The sequence below is a fragment of the Anastrepha ludens genome, chromosome X, assembly GCF_028408465.1.
Source record: "Anastrepha ludens isolate Willacy chromosome X, idAnaLude1.1, whole genome shotgun sequence".
NCBI lineage: Eukaryota > Metazoa > Arthropoda > Insecta > Diptera > Tephritidae > Anastrepha > Anastrepha ludens.
Genome location: NC_071503.1, coordinates 30741489 through 30761284, shown reverse-complemented (window position 1 = coordinate 30761284; position 19796 = coordinate 30741489). Strand labels below are relative to the sequence as shown.

The 19796-nt window shown below is 35.5% G+C and overlaps 4 pseudogenes; 1 reads left to right on the top strand and 3 right to left on the bottom strand.

Moving 5' to 3' along the window:
- Nucleotides 1-28: 28 nt before the first annotated feature.
- On the bottom strand, nt 29-716 carry LOC128869283 (cytochrome c oxidase subunit 2-like; annotated as a pseudogene).
- A 97-nt stretch (nt 717-813) lies between these two features.
- Nucleotides 814-4355, bottom strand: LOC128869881 (cytochrome c oxidase subunit 1-like; annotated as a pseudogene).
- Nucleotides 4356-4724: 369 nt separating this feature from the next.
- On the top strand, nt 4725-18307 carry LOC128869880 (NADH-ubiquinone oxidoreductase chain 1-like; annotated as a pseudogene).
- A 9-nt stretch (nt 18308-18316) lies between these two features.
- LOC128869281 (cytochrome b-like) lies at nt 18317-19142 on the bottom strand (annotated as a pseudogene).
- Between the last annotated feature and the right edge of the window lie 654 nt (nt 19143-19796).

Here is a 19796-nt window from a genome sequence, read left to right as displayed (position 1 = left end):
ACCAATACTTGCTTTCATTCATCTAATGATGAATTTACTCTATTTGTAATTCATTTAATAAAATGGTTAACAGGAATACTTTCAATAACAATAGGTATAAAACTATGATTAGCACCACACATTTCAGAACATTGACCGTAGAATAATCCTGGTCGATTTATTAAAAAATTAATCTGATTTAATCGTCCAGGAGTTCCGTCTACCTTTACTCCAAGAGCGGGTACTGTTCATGAATGGATTACATCTACAGCTGTTACTAAAATACGAATTTGCGAATTTATTGGTAAAATAACACGATTATCAACATCTAATAGTCGGAATCTATCTGCTGTTAATTCATTTATTGGAATTATATATGAATCAAATTCTACATTTATAAAATCTGAATATTCATAACTTCAGTATCATTGGTGTCCAATAGCTTTTAGAGTTACTGAAGGTTCATTAATTTCGTCAATTAAATATAAAAGTCGTAAAGAAGGAAAAGCAATAAATAATAGAATAATAGCTGGTAGAATTGTTCAAATTACTTCAATAGTTTGTCCATGTAGTAGATTTCGATTTGTGTATGAATTAAAAAATAATTTAAATATTAAATAACCTATTAAAGTTGTGATTATTACTAAAATTATAAGAGTATGATCGTGAAAAAATGATAATTGTTCTATTAAGGGAGAGGCACTGTCTTGAAGGCCAAGGGCTGCTCATGTTGTCATTATATAAATAAATAATTAGGTATTTTATATTTATAGTTCTAATAAAAGTGAAATACTTTATATATGGAGCTTAAATCCATTGCACTAATCTGCCATATTAGAAATTAGTTAAAAGTGGCAATTCAGAATAACTATGTTCAGCGGAAGGGGTATTTTGAAGTCATTCAATTGATGAACTCAGTTGTATAGGGTAGATAACTTGTCGTTGGGAAATTATACTTTCTCAAATAATAAATAAGAAAAATAAAACTCCTAATAATGAAATAGAAGATCCAATAGTTGAGATAATATTTCATGTTGTATATGCATCTGGATAATCTGAATATCGTCGAGGTATACCTGCTAGTCCTAAGAAATGTTGGGGGAAGAATGTTAGATTTACTCCAATAAATATAATAATAAATTTACTTTTTAATCATCTAGGGTTTATATTTAATCCAGTAAGTAAAGGGTATCAGTGAATAAATCCTCCTACTGTGAATAAGAAAACAAATCCTAGAGCTCATAATATTGCTGGTGAATAATTTAATTGAATTCCATGGACTGTAGCTAAGCAACTAAAAATTTTAATTGATGTTTGCAGTCAAATGCCGATTTTCAGTATATTGTTTCATAAGTACCACAAAAAATTTCGAAATCAATTTTTTCAAAAATTGTATTGTAATTGTTGCACAGGTCTCTAGCAATAATTTGGCTTTTACAGATTGAAAAAATATCAATTAGTCGACGAGTTATAGCCAAAAAACCATATAAACAATTTTGCTCCGATTTCGAACTTCGAAGGCCGATTAAAAAAAAATTCGAACTAACATAAAAAAACGGCGCGATACGGGTCTTCTAATTTCGCCTCTATTTTCACCCGCCACTCTCAGAATGGACCTAATTTTTGCTAACCTGAATTTGTTCCACAGTGTAATTATAGTAGCTGATGTAAAATATGCTCGTGTATCTACGTCTATTCCAACAATAAATATGTGATGAGCTCATACAATAAATCCTAGTAATCCAATTGCTATTATTGCATAAATTATTCCTAAAGAACCAAATGTTTCCTTTTTACCTGATTCTTGACTAATAATATGAGAAATTATTCCAAATCCAGGTAAAATTAGAATAAAAGCTTCTGGGTGACCAAAAAAATCAAAATAAATGTTGATATAAAATTGGATCTCCTCCTCCAGCAGGGTCAAAAAAAGATGTATCTAACTTTCGGTCTGTTAATAATATTGTAATTGCACCAGCTAGTACTGGTAAAGATAAAAGTAACAATAGTGCTGTTAATACTACAGCTCATACAAATAATGGTATTCGATCAAATGTTATACCAGTGGATCGTATATTAATTACTGTTGTAATAAAATTTACTGCTCCTAGGATTGATGAAATTCCAGCTAAATGTAATGAAAAAATAGCTAAATCTACTGAAGGTCCTCCATGAGCAATTAAAGATGATAATGGAGGGTAAACAGTTCATCCTGTACCAGCTCCGTTTTCTACTATATTACTTACTAGTAATAGTGTAAGAGAAGGAGGTAATAATCAAAATCTTATATTATTTATTCGTGGAAATGCTATATCGGGTGCTCCTAATATTAAAGGTACTAATCAATTTCCAAATCCTCCAATTATAATAGGTATTACCATAAAAAAAATTATTACAAATGCGTGAGCTGTTACAATTACATTATAAATTTGATCATCTCCAATTAAGGCTCCTGGGTGTCCTAATTCAGTTCGAATTAGGATTCTAAGAGATCTTCCTACTATTTCAGCTAATGATCCAAAGATAAAATATAATGTTCCAATATCTTTATGATTTGTTGAGAATAATCATTGCCGCGATTAAGACAATTAAAATATTATTTATTATTAAAGAGGTATTAAAGGATTAAATGGCTGAAGATTAGGCGATAGATTGTAAATCTATTTATAAGAATAAATTCTTTTTAATCAAAAATTTATTTATAAGAATAAATTCTTTTTAGTCAAAAATGTATTCTTATAACGGTTTTCAAATAAATACTACATAAATAGATCTAACTAAATTTTTAAGTTTAGAGCTTTATAGTCAATAATGACATAAGACTGCAATTCTAAAGGAGTATAAATATAGTATTACTAACGCTTAAAAGATTTAACTTATATTTATAGCTTTCAAGGTTATTAGTTTATTAAACTTAAAGCCCTTTGGTTGGGCACCTATTGCGGCGCGTCCCAGGTGGTGGATAGGGTACGCCACAGTTATCTTCTGTGGTTAAGTAGGTAAAAGCCTACTCGCGAACCAGCCTAGTTTTCGTCAACCAATAACTATGGTAGGGGGAACAACATGCTGTGCAGTGTTACTGCACGCGTGCCGTAACTGCCATAATTGCTGGCAGTGACCCATATCCACTTCGGTGGAAGGCGAGAAGCCACTCGTATTAGTAGGTCATGTCTCTGCTAATACGAATGGAATAAACATGGACTCACGGGGAGAAGGCCACTTCCTTATATCAAAGGCTACCAATCCAAAGTGGAACAGCACACGCCGAGGGATGCATGGCTTAGGGTGAGCTAAGTCGCTAGTATACGGACTCTGGTGCACCTGTCGCACCCCAGTTTCAATTCGACTTACCACGGCATGGGGCTCTGGCGTGGCGAACCCCATTATTTCCCTACTAATATCTCTGGTTACGACTGCTGACTCGTCAGCTGAGTGACCGCCCCGGAAAAAAAAAAATGAATAAAATTGAACAAAACCGTCAAAGAGACACCACCGCATTCCCTTGAGGCTTCTACTTCCTCCAAAATCGACTCGGTTGAGGAGAACCAATTGATCAATAAATCTGTTTTGCCAGAAACTGGGAAAACAAGTCGGACAGACGTCTCTAGAAAACCCATCCCTCCTCATCTCCGTCGCTACAGAGATCGAAGGCGCGCCACTTTCCTTATGGAAAAGCTCGGCAAAACCCCTGAGGAGGAGCTATCCGACCAACAAAAGTCAACTCTCGATTGGGCCCGGGAGTTCATTCGGAAGTATGAGGCGTCCAGAGAAAAACCGAGTGCAGCAAAGCGGCAGCGGTTTTCAGAGGATCCTCCTAGTTCCAACGACCCCAAGAAGCATACAACTTCCTCTGAGGTCAAATTACGCAAGTTCTGCGAAGTTGCCAGAGATAGTCTGGTCATGGCGGTGGTGGCTAAGAGCCACCCTGACGGTTTCATCTCTCCATCAAACTGGAAGATTGTGGAGAGAAAACTTCAGTTGGGCTACCTGGACGTTCTGAAGCAGAACCCAGAACCCCCTCCTTTCTGCTCTGACGCGGGTTGGTTCCAGGCAAGGGTCAAGTTGATCGCGTGCTCAGATCAACGCTCTGTCAGCCTGTACGGCAAGGCCCTCGATCGACTCGGCGAGGTATGGCCCGGGGCGAAACTTCAACTCATCAAAAAGAGCGAAATTCCCAACAAACCTCGCGGCAGAGCAAGAATACCTGTAGAGCCATCCGATCCGGAAACCATCCTGGAGCTACTGAAGATCGGAAACCCGAACCTACCCTCCGAAAACTGGAGGGTAGTTAAGGCTGAAGAGCCTTCAGGAAACTCCAGACATGTCACGCTGCTCCTGCGTTCAAGCACTGGACGACCGCAAGGGGATTGTGGCATTCGGGTTCATCACCACTACCATCTGGACCTATCAGCCGAAAAATCTCCTCGCACCCAGCGAAGAAAGTACGGCGGCCCCCCGAGATGGATGTCGATAAGCCTCTCTCACAAGCTTCGACGATTGAGTCCGACTCGGAATCAAACAGCGAACTTGTGAGACACTTATTCAATATTCAACTCGATGACGAGGATAGACTTTTAGATAGCGGTGATGACGCGAACGCCACAGTCATTGAATGCTCATCTAACGGTGCTGCAGATTAATCTGCATCACTCTAAGACTGCCTCAGCAGCCCTCATTCTTCGTCTCTCTGACCTCAGAGAAGACATAATTCTCATCCAAGAACCTTGGATATCAAACGACAAGATATGCGGCCTGAAAGATGGGCACTACACCTTGTTTCAAGGTGAGGCTAACGTCAGATCGCGCTCTTGTATTCTCATTCGAAAACATATTAATGATTTTCTTCTTCCCTTTAGCAATGCTGACACCACTGCCATAGAGGTTGAAGCTGTCCACGGCCCGTTTTGGATTGTGTCGGCTTATATGCCCTACGACGCAGCGGAGGCGCCTCCTCCTGAAGTAGTGAGAAGGCTCGTCAATACGGCGCATCTGAACCAGAAACGCATAATTATTGGAGCAGACGCTAATGCACATAATATTGTTTGGGGCAGTACAAACAACAACACACGAGGTGAGCAACTCTTTGGTTATATTCCAGCGAAAAAGCTTGATATATGTAATAGAGGTGATGTCCCTACGTTTCTTAACTCGTCAAGAAGAGAGGTACTCGATATTACTCTTGCTAGCGAATCATGTACACAATTGGTGCAGGACTGGAGCGTTGATAAACAACACTCTTTTTCCGACCACCAATATATAACATTCACTTTGAAAGCCGAAACGGCAAAACCCATGAAGTACCGTAACAAAAAACGTATGAATTGGATCAAATATAAAGAACATCTTGCCAATGGACTTCCTGATATCAGGCAGTTTGAAATGGCAAATAAAAACGATATCGAAAACGCTGTCAACTTGATAACGAACACGTGTCAAAGCGCAGCACGACAATCTTGTCCCCTGACAAAAACAGGAGGTAAGCACAAACCCTTCTGGTGGGCTCCAGAAATCTCAAAACTTCGCAATCGAACTCGGAAACTCTTTAACCAATCTAAAATAACAGACGAACGGGAAGAATATCGACAATGTCTCAAAGACTTTAAGAAAGCTGTCAGAAGTGCAAAACGCACATCCTGGCGATCATACACTCAAGAATTAGAGAACACTTCAGAAGTAAGCAGACTACGCAAGATTATTGCATCAAACCCAGTCTCTCCCAGTTTTATCATGACTCAAGATGGAACCTGGACTACTTCAACTGACCACACTATTAGAATCCTTCTAGAATCTCACTTTCCAGGCTGTGTTGCCAACCTACCTGCACTTCCCAGCACTCTTCAGAGTAATTATGGGAATAGATCAGATTTAATCAGCTCTAATAGCATCTCTACAGAAATACTAAGTTTTAAAAAATGTAAATCACCAGGTCCTGACAACATCATTCCAGCAGAACTTCAAGAAGGACTGGAAATTCTACTGCCTTGGTTAACAAGGATCTTTAACAAGTGTTTAAATCTCTCTTACCTTCCGACAATTTGGAAGAAATCGAAGGTAGTATTCATTCCGAAAACGGGGAAGCCTTCACACTGCAAACCAAACGACTTCAGGCTCATTAGTCTAACCTCTAGCAAATCAAAACCCAACTTGATACTAAGTTGATCTCTGAGGCACAACATGCCTACACTAAAGGGAAATCGACTGAAACGGCACTTCATTCACTGGTGCAAACAGTGGAAACTTCCCTTCACAATAAAGAGTACTCTCTTGTCGCATTTATGGACATAGAAGGTGCTTTTAATAATATTGAACCCAACGCTATTTTGTCTGATATTGCCAAATTGGGTATTAATTACTCCATCCGAAAAATGATCGAACAAATGCTCCAAAATAGAATAATCACTTCAGAGCTTGGGTTAAGCCGCATGAGAATGTACGCCGTCAAAGGCACTCCTCAAGGCGGAGTACTTTCACCCCTTCTCTGCAATCTCACTGTAAACAGTTTGCTTCGAAATCTCGAAAAAGCAGGCTGCAAGGTTGTAGCCTATGCAGCTGATATGGCTCTCTGCGTGTCAGACAAACACCTGAATACCCTCACTGAGCTCATGCAACGCTCAATCAATATTCTGTCAAAATGGTGCACCGAATGCGGACTAAATGCGAATCCAGCAAAGACAGATCTTGTTCTCTTCAATAGGAAACAACAATCTCCTCCACTGCAAACAATAACTTTAAAAGGGGAATCATTACTTCTATCTGATTTAGCTAAATATCTAGGAGTTATTCTAGATAGGAAGTTGAGTTGGAAATTGAACATCGAAAACAGATGTAAAAAAGCTTTCATAGCTTTCTATACTTGTAAGAAAGCTATAGGCAAAACCTGGGGTTTTTCACCTCGGATCATTTATTGGATATATACCTCGATCATCAAACCGATACTCTTCTACGGTGTGGTTGTATGGTGGACAGCACTCGAAAAACGGCGTAGAGTAGCCACAATTGATCGAGTTCAAAGAACACCCTGCCTCCTGATAACAGGATGCTTAAGTACAACACCTACTAAGGCTCTAAACACGTTGCTTCACTTGTTCCCTATCGATCCGGCTGGCAAAGCGATTGCAGCGAAAGCAGCGACACGCATGAATGCTATATCGAAATGGAATAAGTATCTTGGCCACTCGGCCATACTGAACAGGAACACTGTTATCTCTTCCGACATAGACTATCATGTAAGTCTTCCATCGTCAACCTTGCTATTCTCCTGTTCACTCCCAACTAGGGAAGAATGGAAAACAATTCTTACCGAAATCGATGGCCCTCTGATTATATATACAGATGGTTCTAAACAAGACGGCAAAGTGGGATTTGGAATCGCGAGGGCGAAGATGAGGAAGTATCGAGCAGACATTTGCTGTGCAGTTGTCCCGGTCTAGCCAGAAGTCGACTCGCTCTTCTAGGCTCTCCAACAATTGACAATCTTTCCGTACTCTCGGACCTGAAAATCGAATCTCTCATCAAATTCTCGAAACGAATTAATATCTTTGAACAAAATCTACAGTAAAAATCTCGGTTAGGTGGGGAAATCATTTAAAATAATGAGCTCTAGGGCAACACAACGGACCCAACTTGCGGTCTATGTGGCACTCCGATGCGGGGTCGCCCTTAAACCAACCAACCAACCAAGCCTTTGATTCTATAATCAAAATAAAAATATTTTTTTATTTAATAAAATAAAATTAAATTAGTAATTAGGAATTTACTAAATAAATAGATCTAACTAAATTTTAAGATTTAGCTAAAATACTATAAGGTTACATAGATAATAGATACTAAAATTAATCTAAATGTGGAAATAAAAGATAAAATTATTATGCATTTAAATGAAATCTTATTAACTTGCATATAATTTGTTCAGTTATTTTCATTATAGTTTAGTATTAAAGCAGCGAGACATAAACGTAAATAAAAAAATAATGTAATTAAAGTTATTACGGTTATAATTGTTATAAGAGTATATTGATTATTTAAAACTAATATAATAATTGAATAACTAATAATTTTGGTAAAAATCCAATAAATAGTGGAAGGATAGTAAATTTAGAAATAACATAAATTTTAAAATATTTGAGTAAAAAAATGAATTAAACAATTGGTTAATATGATATATTTTAAAATTATTAAAGATAAATGTTAAACTAAATGATAAAAATGTATAAAAACAAAAATAAACTATTCATATTGATTCACTAACTTGTATTGCAGCTAATATTCATCCTAGATGATTAATTGATAAAAATGCTATTAGTTTACGTAAGGATGTTTGATTTAATCCTCCAATTGATCCAATAATTGTTGAAAGAATAATAATTGAGAAAAACAAAAAGTGTTTTGTTGAATTGTAATATATGAAATTAATATAGTCGGTGCAATTTTTTGTCATGCTATTAATACTAAAGCGTTTATTCATGATAATCCTTCTATAACATTAGGGAATCAAAAATGGAAAGGGCCGGCTCCGCTTTTTAGTAAAAGGGAAGAATAAATAATTATATCATTATATATTGAGTTTGATTGAAATATAGGGAAATTATTAAGGCATATCATAATAATAGCAAATAATAGAACAGCGGATGCTATTGCTTGAGTTAAAAAATACTTAGGAGAGGCTTCTGTTGATATTAAATTATTATCTCTTATTAGGGGGATAAAAGATAATAAATTAATTTCTAGACCTATTCAAGCACTTAATCGAGAATTAGATGATACTGTAATGTTCCTTCTATTAAAATAAAAAAAAAATATCAATTTGGCAAAATTATTGAAAATTAAAAAGAAAAGGATTAAAACCTTTATAAATGGGGTATGAACCCAGTAGCTTAATTAGCTTATCTTTTTACTAAATAAATAGATCTAACTAAATTTTTTAGGATAGATTTATTTTTATTGTTAATTTGTTTATTATTATTTTGTTGTTATATTTTGGTGTATGATGCACAAATGTTTTTGATACTTTTAGAAATAGTTTAATTCTATTAAATATAATGAATGTAAAGTTATTACATAATTTACCCTTTGAAGGTAATCCTTTTTATCAGGCAATTGATTAAAGGAAAATAACTTATTTGAAATGAAATAGGCTGTTTTCATTTATTATTGTTTTTTTTAATTAGGTGATTTATTAGAAAGGGGATAAATTTAATTAAACTTGTTTATTTAATTATACTAATTAAATATATTAAATTAATTATTATAGAATTTTATTTATCTAGATAATTAAAAATTCGAATATAGACTTCTCCGAGAGGTAAAAGTACAACTCATAGATAAATATATAAATGAATATAAGAAATTTAATTTTTATTATTAAGTTATACAAATGTCTAACGTTAGATCCAAGTATGTGCCTATAAATGTAATACCTATACAATTCTGCATCTTCTAATTTAAAGGGGTTTTTTAACAAAATTAATAGACATCTATTAATTAATTAAATATTTATATACATATAGATATTTATTAATCTAACTTAGTATACCTTCTGCTCAAATATGAACGAGACGTTATCAATAAAACGGTCCGTGGATGACATATGGCAAAAATAATTTTTTTTGTTTTTTGGTAGGACTGTTATAAGCTTACATGGCAAATTTCAGCGTGATATGTCACATAGTTTGTTTTCTGTGCTACTGTAAACAAGTCAAGCTCGAGTGTGTTCTTCGAATTATCTTTTATGACTTCAATTGTCTCAAAATGTTTTCCACGGAGCGGCAACTTGAGCTTGGGAAACAGGAAAAAGTCACATGGAGCCATATCAGGCGAATACGGTGCTTGCGGAACGATATTAACATTATTTTTGTTCAAATAATCGCGAACAAGACGTGATGTGTGAGCTGGTGCATTATCGTGATGCAAGAACCATGACTTGTTTTCCCACAATTCCTTCCTTTTAAGACGAATGTTCGCAAACGCTTTAAAACGTCTAAATAATATTCAGCTTTAACCGATTTTGCGATTTGTGCGATTTTCAAGCACAATTTCCTTTACTTTTCCGATGTTTTCGTCGTTTACTGATGTTGCTGGACGACGTTCATGAGGCAAGTTTTCAACCGATGTACGGCCCTCTTTGAACGATTTGTACCACTGGAAAACACGTGCACGCGATAGAACAGAGTCCCCATAGGTTGTCTGCAACATTTTAAAGGCGTCTGAAGCCGAAATTTTGTTGGAATAACAAAATTTCAAACAAATTCTTTGTTCAACTTGAATTTCCATCGTTAAATTCGAAGAACACACTCGAGCTTGACTTGTTTGCAGTAGCACAGAAAACAAACTATGTGACATATCACGCTGAAATTTGCCATGTAAGCTTATAACAGTCCTACCAAAAAAACAAAAAAATTATTTTTGCCATATGTCATCCGCGGACCGTTTTATTGATAACGTCTCGTTCATATTTGAGCAGAAGGTATGTCGTATTATTATAAAATATATTATTTAAGAAAAAACATTTTTTTAAATTGAAAAATAAGAGGATTATTTATCAATAAATATTAACATTTAATACATATGAAAATTAAAAAAAAAAATTTAGTTAGATCTATTTATTTAGTAAATTCCTAATTATTAATTTAATTTTATTTTGTTATTTTAACTAAATTTTTTATGATAAATAATTTAAATTAAATATAATTATTTTATACTTATTAGTTCTATAAATTTATCTATATTATTTAAATTTTTATTAACTTATTAAATTCAATGAAAACATTTGAAATGAAATAGGCTGTTTTCATTGAATTTTTTTAATGAAAAAAAGTAAATTTGATTAGGGGTCTTTTACTTTTAAGGAGGAAATACTAAAATATTTTATTAAATTTTAAATTTAATTATAGACATTTTTATACAAATAATTGTTATTTTTGATTTACCAAATAAATAGATCTAACTAAATTTTTAACTAATTTTTATTATTATTAAGTTAATTAATTAATAATTTATATTTATTGTGTTGATTTTATATAAACAGTTAAATTCAATGAAAATATTTGGAATGAAACAGGCTGTTTTCATTCATTTTTTTTTTAATGAAAAATAGTAAATTTGATTAGATCAAACTAAATTTGTTTTTTACTTTATTTTTGTTAATAGTTAGGAATTTACTAAATATTTGTTAAATTAAAATTTATTTAAGACTTATATTATATTAATAACTAATTTATGTTACTAAATAAATAGATCTAACTAAATTTTTAAAATATTTTTTGATTTATTTAATTATTAAAGTTTTATTTTGGCTTAAGTTTTTGTTATTGATTTATTTTATATGTAATATTTTGTGTGAAATTTTATTTATTTTAATAATAACTAAATTTTTTTTTATTTTGAGTAATTAATTTTATAAATCAAAGAAATTTGGAATTAGTAACTTTATATAGTATTGGCTAAATTTGTGCCAGCAGCCGCCGTTACACAAATAATACAAACAAAATATTTTTGGTAAGAGTTAAATTTTATATAAATAAACTATGTATATTTTTATTAGGTGAAATTTTAAAATTATTTATTTTTATTAAATTCTAATTGAGGCTTGTAAATTTTATAAATAAACTAGGATTAGATACCCTATTATTTAAAATGTAATTAATAAATACTAAGGTAGTAATAGTTATGTTTTTTGAAACTAAAAAATTTGGCGGTGTTTTAGTGTATTCAGAGGAACCTGTCCTGTAATTTATAATCCACGATGTACCTAACCTAAATTTGTTTTCCAGTTTATATACCGTCGCTATTAGAATATCTTTTTAGAGTAATAATTTTCAATATTTTTTATTAAAATTTATATCAGATCAAGGTGTAGCTTATATTTAAGTAGAGATGGGTTACAATAAATTTATTTAAATGGATTTAAATTTGAAATTTTCTTTTTGAAAGTGGATTTGATAGTAAAATTTTAAAGATTAAAAATTTGATTTTAGCTCTAAAATATGTACACATCGCCCGTCGCTCTCACTATTAAGATGAGATAAGTCGTAACATAGTAGATGTACCGGAAGGTGCCTCTAGAATGACAATTTAAAGCTTATTAAGTAAAGTACTTCATTTACATTGAAAAGATTTTTGCGCAAATCAATATAAATTGAATTTTAATATTTATTTATTATTTTTTATTGTTAATTTAATTTATTAAAAATAATTATATAAAATAATGTTTTAGTAGGTTTTAGTGAAAAAATAATTTTAATAATAGTTTATTATGTACCTTGTAGTTTATTGTACCTTGTGTATCAGGGTTGATCAAATAATTAATAATTATTTATTAATCTCGATTTTATAAGAGTTAATAATTTATTAAAGTTAATATGTCAAAATTATTTTAAATAAATTATTAGAGATGAAATGTTATTCATTTATAAAGGTATCTAGTTTTTTTAGAAATAAATTTAATTTACAAATTTTTAATTTTTAATTTATTTTTTAAATTTAAAAATTTAATAATTTGAATATTTTAAGGGATAAGCTTTAAAATAAAATATTAAAAATTAATTTATGAATTATTGATCCATTAATAGTGATTATAAGATTAAGTTACTTTAGGGATAATAGCGTCATTTTTTTTGAGAGTTCATATCGACAAAAAAGTTTGCGACCTCGATGTTGGATTAAGGTATAATTTTGGGTGTAGCGGTTCAAAAATTAAGTCTCTTCGACTTTTAAATCCTTACATGATCTGAGTTCAGACCGGCGTAAGACAGGTTGGTTTCTATCTTTAATGAATTGTAATATTTGAGTACGAAAGGACCAAATATTAAAATAATGTTTTTTTAAATAATAGAATATTATTCATATAAATAAACTATTTTGGCAGATTAGTGCAATAATTTAGAATTTATTTATGTAGTTTATACTACAAATAGTACTTGATTTTTATGGAAATAATTTTATCATTTGTTGGTAGATTAATTTTGATAATTTGTGTTTTAGTAAGAGTAGCTTTTTTAACTCTTTTGGAACGTAAAGTATTAGGTTACATTCAGATTCGTAAGGGTCCTAATAAGGTTGGTTTAATAGGAATTCCTCAACCTTTTTGTGATGCAATTAAGTTATTTACTAACTAACAAACTGAGCCCGTGTGGAGTTGCCTGATCTCCCATCGGGCGCGTCCCAGGTGGTGGATAGGGAAGGCCACTCTTGTGATGCCAGGGCTTCCCTATCCGTGGCGGTGGATAGGGAAGCCCTGGCATCACAAGAGTGGCCTTCCCTGATGGGGTGGGTTCGACACTCGTGTGATGACTCAAGGTTGGCTAGGGAGGAGTCCCGAAAAAAACCAAAAAAGGTAAGGGAAAATAAAGGATCTATTACTCCAGGTGGAATCCACACAAGTGGCAATCCACCCGCTTCGGCGGCAGGGGCTTGGATTCTGGAGGCCCCAACAATTACCCAAGTCTCTCAGCTCTATGAGCGAGAGCGCATACTGGAGGAGACGGTCAATGTGGTGGAAAAAGGTTCTGCTGAGCCACGTCCCTACCGGCGCCTCGACAAAATGTCCAGCACAGTTGTCTGTCCGGCGAAATGTTCGTCAGTGGAGGATCGGGAGCTGGACCTTCGCCCAAGCACATCCAAGGGTGCGGCCAAGCCATCCTATAGCGCGAAAGCTGCTGGCACACGACCTGTGGCTGTGATTGGAAAACTGGGGCCTGACCATCAGCTGACGGATGCAGAAATCAAATACTGCAAAAGTCAACTGATGCGTCAGGTTATTGCCTCCGGTCCTGAAGCAAACGCGAAGGGTTATGAGACAAAGGGCGGCACCATAAAGGTGACGCGCGCGTCTCTGGCCAACTTAGAGTGGAGGACCGTGGTCAATAACGTGCCCCCATGGGGACCACTCGCTTCGCAGTCTACAGCGAGGAGAGTGTACCCTTCAGGAAGGCCATCTGCTGGATTCCGGATCCAGACCTGTCTACGGCGGTTGTCCTATCCTGTTTACGTGCCTAGAATCGGGGCATCAACACGAGGCTTTGGCGATTCGTCTCGTACCCTAAAAGCAAAAACCGAGAAGGAAAGGAAGGGGCTGCTCATGTGGTGCGAGTGGATGAGGCCAGTGTTGATGTCATGGGCTCACGGTAAGGGAACCGTCTGCGTCTCTTCTTTGGGACGGCCAGCTTCCATGTCTTTCCCAAATGATTGGCTCGGACGGTTCCTGTAGCAACCGTCCCATGACGGTGACGCAAATTAACTTGCAGCATTCCAAAGCCGCTACTGCACTGCTAAGTAGAAGGCTTACAGAGCTGCCCACATTACCCTACATAACAGCAGTACAAGAGGCCTGGGTCTTTAGGGGCCGTCTCTGTGGCTTAAGTGCGCTGAAAGGGGCCACGTTATTATATGACAGGAGTTCTAGTAGACCTAGGACCGGTCTTATAGTATCATCCCATCTCACTGTGACGGGTCTTGAGCAATTCTGTTGCCAAGAAGACTAACCTTGCAGAGGACTGGGAGCGATACCATGATGTTCAGAAGAACTACAAGAGGCTCATTCGGGAATCGAAAAGAGCCTCATGTAGTGAATTCTGCAGCGGTATTGAATCTCTGAGTGACACGGCGAAATTGGTTAGGATCCTGAAAAGGGACCCAACTGCAAAGCTGGGGTCACTTAAGAAATCTGATGGCTCCTTCACGGAGCGGAAAAGTGAGACGCTCAGCTTGCTGATGGAATCTCACTTTCCTGGTAATCAGATAAGCATCAGCCGGCAACAGCCCTTATTGATAGAGGCAGTTGTCAGAGCTGTTACACCTTCTCGGCATGACTGGTTCGTTGCCAGATCTGTGGTGAATGAGGCCGCCATTCGATTTGCCATCAAATCTTTTGGCGACTACAAGTCGCCCGGACCAGACGGCATATATCCTGCCAAGCTGAAGGAGGGTGCAGAGCTCGTGACAGCTGCCCTGAAGAAAATCTTCTCGGCATGCCTGGCACTGGCTTACATACCACGCTCTTGGAGGATGGTGAGGGTCGCTTTCATCCCAAAGGTTGGAAAAGATGACTACACCAGCCCCAAACGCTTTAAACCCATCAGCATGACCTCTTTCATGCTGAAAAGTCTCGAACGACTGGTGGAACTGCGCATACGTCAGAAGTCGCTGAAGGCTCACCCTCTGTCTCTATTTCAGCATGCCTATCAGAGTGGAAAATCCTGCGGGTCGGCACTGTAAAACCTGGTTGCTAGGGTAGAGCTGGCCATCGACAGGAGGGATTACGCTATGGGCATTTTTTAGACATAGAGTGGGCGTTTGATAATGCCACTTTTGAGAGTATGTGTAACTCTGCTAGCAGGCACAGCGTAGACCGGGTGCTAGTAAATTGGATTCGTTCGATGCTGGCCCAAAGAATAGTTTCGGTGCGAGCAGAGGAAGATGCATGGTAATCGATCCTCTACGCACCACCTTAAACGATTCGGGAGTCTCCGTACAAGCATATGCAGACGATGTTGCTTGTTTGGTAACAGGCCCTTCGCTTATGAACATCTGCAGGAAAGTGCAGAAAACTCTGGACCGGATTGACACTTGGTGCTGTGCGAATGTGCTATCGGCAAATCCCGCCGAGACTGGTATTGTCCTCTTTACCAGAAGGAGGAAGCTTGATGGACTCGTTCTGCCAAAGCTAAAAGGAGTCACAATCCAGCTATCCAAGGAAATTAAATATCTTGGAGTAATCCTCGATAGTAAGCTCCTATGGAATTCACACGTTGAAACAAAGGCATCCAAAGCACTGACAACTTTCTGGCAGTGCAAAGGTGTCTTTGGAAAAACGTAGGGTCTCTCTCCTAGCAAGGTCCTATGGATCTACACGGCTATGATAAGACCCATTATCACCTATGCATCAGTGGTCTGGATGAGTAGACTCTCTCTAGTGGGATTCAGGAGGACCTTATAGAGACTACAACGCACTGTGGCCATCTGTTGCACCGGAGCTTTTCCGACTACCTCAGGCCCGGCAATAGATGCTCTGATTGGTTTACCATCACTTGATGCTTTCATGCAAGGAGAGGCCTTGAAGACCATCTGCAGACTGAAACACAGTGGAAACTGGTACGGCCCTTGTCCGGCAATGGAACACAGAGAAGGCATCGATCCATCGATTCTCTCCATGCCCCTTGACTCCATGCCATCAAGAGTCGTACTTGAAAAGAGATACAGTGTTGTGCTACCAGAGGCTCAGTTTTGGGAAGACTCAGAAAATGAGCCCAGCAAACACTGTCTTCGCATTTTTACGGATGGCTTCAGGACCGAGCATGGCTCCGGCTCTGGGGTCTACGTGGAATTCAGCGGAACAAAGCTGCACTTTGCTCTTGGAATGCATGCATCTGTGTTTCAAGCGGAGCTGTATGCAGCTCAAGAAGCGATGAGCTTTGTTGTGGAAAAACGATGGAGAGGCAGATCTATATGTGTCTGCAGCGACAGCCAAGCTGCGCTTATGGCCTTAGACAGCCCTTCAACCACATCAGGGGTAGTGAAGTCCTGTAAATCCAAGCTGAACTATGTCGGTAGATATAATAGCCTGATGCTAACATGGGTCCCGGGACACGTGGATATCGCGGGTAACGAGACCTCTGACTCCTTAGCTAAGATGGGCTCTGAGGCCAACTTCTTTGACCCAGAGCCCGTTTTGCCACTCCCTTCTGCGGCCATCACGGCCACGGTTAGCAAATGGGTAACTACCACCCACAAGCGAGCTTGGCAGGCTGAGAGAGGCTGGAGATGGACAAAACTGATGTTACCTGTCATGTCCGATCGACTGTCGCAAACCCTTCTGTCATTAGGCAGAGGGGAGTGTAGACGGCTGGTTCGACTGATGACGGGCCACTTTCTGTGGGCAAAGCACATGGAAAGGTTGGGCATCTCAGACAGTGTACTCTGCCCAGCTTGTGAAGAGGAGGATGAGACGGCGGACCACTTCCTGTGTGTCTGCCCCGCCTTCGCTCGAACCAGGTTTGAGGTCTTTGGCACTGATGTGTTAAAAAGCGACCATCTTGGCTCCTAGGCACCATAAGATCTACTCAGATTTCTTCGGAGATCGGGTAGAGTTAAAGAAAACTAAGGGGGAATCCAAGTGTACTACAATAGACTAAATTAATGTCTGAGTGCTGCACTTGCTAGTTGTCCCGACAAAACAAAAAAAAAACCAAAAGGAACAAACTTATCCTCTTTTATCAAATTATATTTCTTACTATTTTTCTCCTATTTTTTTAAATTTATTTCTTTAATTGTTTGACTATGTATTCCTTTACTTGTTAAATTGTTTTCTTTTAATTTAGAAATTTTATTTTCGATGTGTTGTACTAGATTAGGAGTTTATGCAGTTATAGTTGCTGGTTGATCATCTAATTCTAATTATGCTTTGTTAGGGGGATTACGGGTTGTTGCTCAGACTATTTCTTATGAAGTTAGAATGGCTTTAGTTTACTATCTTTTGTTTTTTTAATTGGAAGTTATAATATTTTAGATTTTTTTTTATTACCAAAGTTATATTTGATTTGTCGTTATTATATTTCCAGTTAGACTTGTTTGATTCTGTATTTGTTTAGCTGAAACTAATCGGACACCCTTTGATTTTGCTGATGGTGAGTCTGAATTAGTTTCTGGGTTTAATATTGAATATAGAAGTGGTGGATTTGCTTTGATTTTTATAGCTGAATATGCTAGAATTTTATTTATAAGTATATTATTTTGTGTTATTTTTTTTGGTTGTGATTTGTTTAGTATTTTATTTAAAATTGGTTTTTATTTCATTTGTTTTTATTTGAGTTCGTGGAACTTTATCTCGATTTTGTTATGACAAATTAATGTATTTAGCTTGAAAGTGTTTTTTACCTTTTCCTTTAAATGATTTATTATTTTTTATTGGAGTTAAGTTATTTTTGATATATTATATATTGTTAATTGATTTTAGTAAAGTTAATAGGAAATTTTTGTTCCTATATTATGTTTTCAAAAGATATGCTTGTTCAATCTCATTAACTAATTAATTAATTAAATTATCTCATCATTTATTAATTACTGGGTTAATAATGTAATATAAGAAGTAAACTACTGTTAAAATTTGTCCGACTAGTACATAAGGATCTTCTACAGGTCGTGCTCCGATTCATGTTAATAGAATTACAGTAACTACTATAATTCAAAATAGAATTTTATTTACAGGATAAAATTGGATTCCTCGGAAGTTTCTTAAATGATAGAATGGTAAAATTGCTAGGATTGCAATTGATAAAACTAATGCAATAACTCCTCCTAATTTGTTAGGAATAGAACCTAAAATTGCATATGCAAATAGAAAGTATCATTCAGGCTGAATATGAACTGGTGTTACTAAAGGATTAGCAGGGATGGAAGGGATGATCCTGATAATCTCCTAATAAATAAGGGTTAATTAACGTTAATAATAGAATTGCTATAATTATAACAATAAATCCTACAATGTCCTTGTATGTAAAATATGGGTGGAATGGAATTTTATCGATATTAGAATTTAATCCAGTTGGGTTATTAGATCCGGTTTGATGTAAAAATAATAAATGAATTAATGTTATTGCTAATACAATAAATGGTAAAATAAAATGAAATGTAAAAAATCGGGTAAGAGTGGCATTATCTACTGCGAATCCTCCTCAAACTCATTGAACTAAATCAATTCCTAGGTAAGGGATTGCAGATAATAGATTTCTAATAACTGTGGCTCCTCAGAATGATATTTGTCCTCATGGTAAAACGTAACCTATGAATGCTGTTGCTATAACTAAAAATAGAATCAGTACTCCTACTAATCATGTAGGTGTTAATAGATATGAGCCGTAATAAATGTCTCGACCAATATGTAGATAAATACAAATGAAGAAAAATGATGCACCATTAGCATGTAAAGTTCGTAATAATCAACCATAATTTACATCTCGACAAATATGATTAACACTATTGAAAGCTAAATTGATATCTGCTGTGTAATGTATAGCTAAGAAAAGTCCTGTTATAATTTGAATTATTAAACATAATCCTAATAGTGACCCGAAGTTTCATCAAGCTGAAATATTAATTGGGGCTGGAAGATCTACTAGAGCATTGTTTGCAATTTTAAATAAGGGGTGTTGGGTTCGTAAAGGTTTGTTCATTGGTTAAATTTATTAATCGTAGGGGTCCGTAGAATAATTTAGTAATTTTTACTACTGCAATTAATGTAATTAATAAGAAATTTATTAATAAAATAGTAATTAAATTTGTTGGATTATTGAAATTGAAGATGAAATATATGATTTATCTATAAATCATCTGGTACCTATTAATAAGATGAAAATTAATAGAAAATGAGAAGGCTGTTTTCATTGAAAGGGAGAATATTTCATTTGATGCTAGGGATGTAACATAGATGAATAACACTAACACTCCTCCTAGGAAAATTAAAAATAATAGATATACAGTTAGAAGACAAATTTGTATTGTTTGAAATAATAATATTAGTCCTATTGCTAATGGATGATTTATTTGAATGAAAATAAGACTAGAGATTAATGTTGTGGACTATAAAGTTAGTTGTGTAATATCAGGAGGTAGTTTATTTAAAATATTAATTTTGGGGATTAATGATAAAGTTATTTCTTTTCTCTTGAAGAAAAGATTAATTCTTAGTTTTTATTTACAAGACCGATGTTTTTGTTAAACTGTTAAAACTAATATTAATATTATTATATTGGGGATTACCTTGTTTTTTAATTTTAATAGGAGTATTTGTTTTTGTTTTTAATCGTTAACATTGATTTTCTATGCAT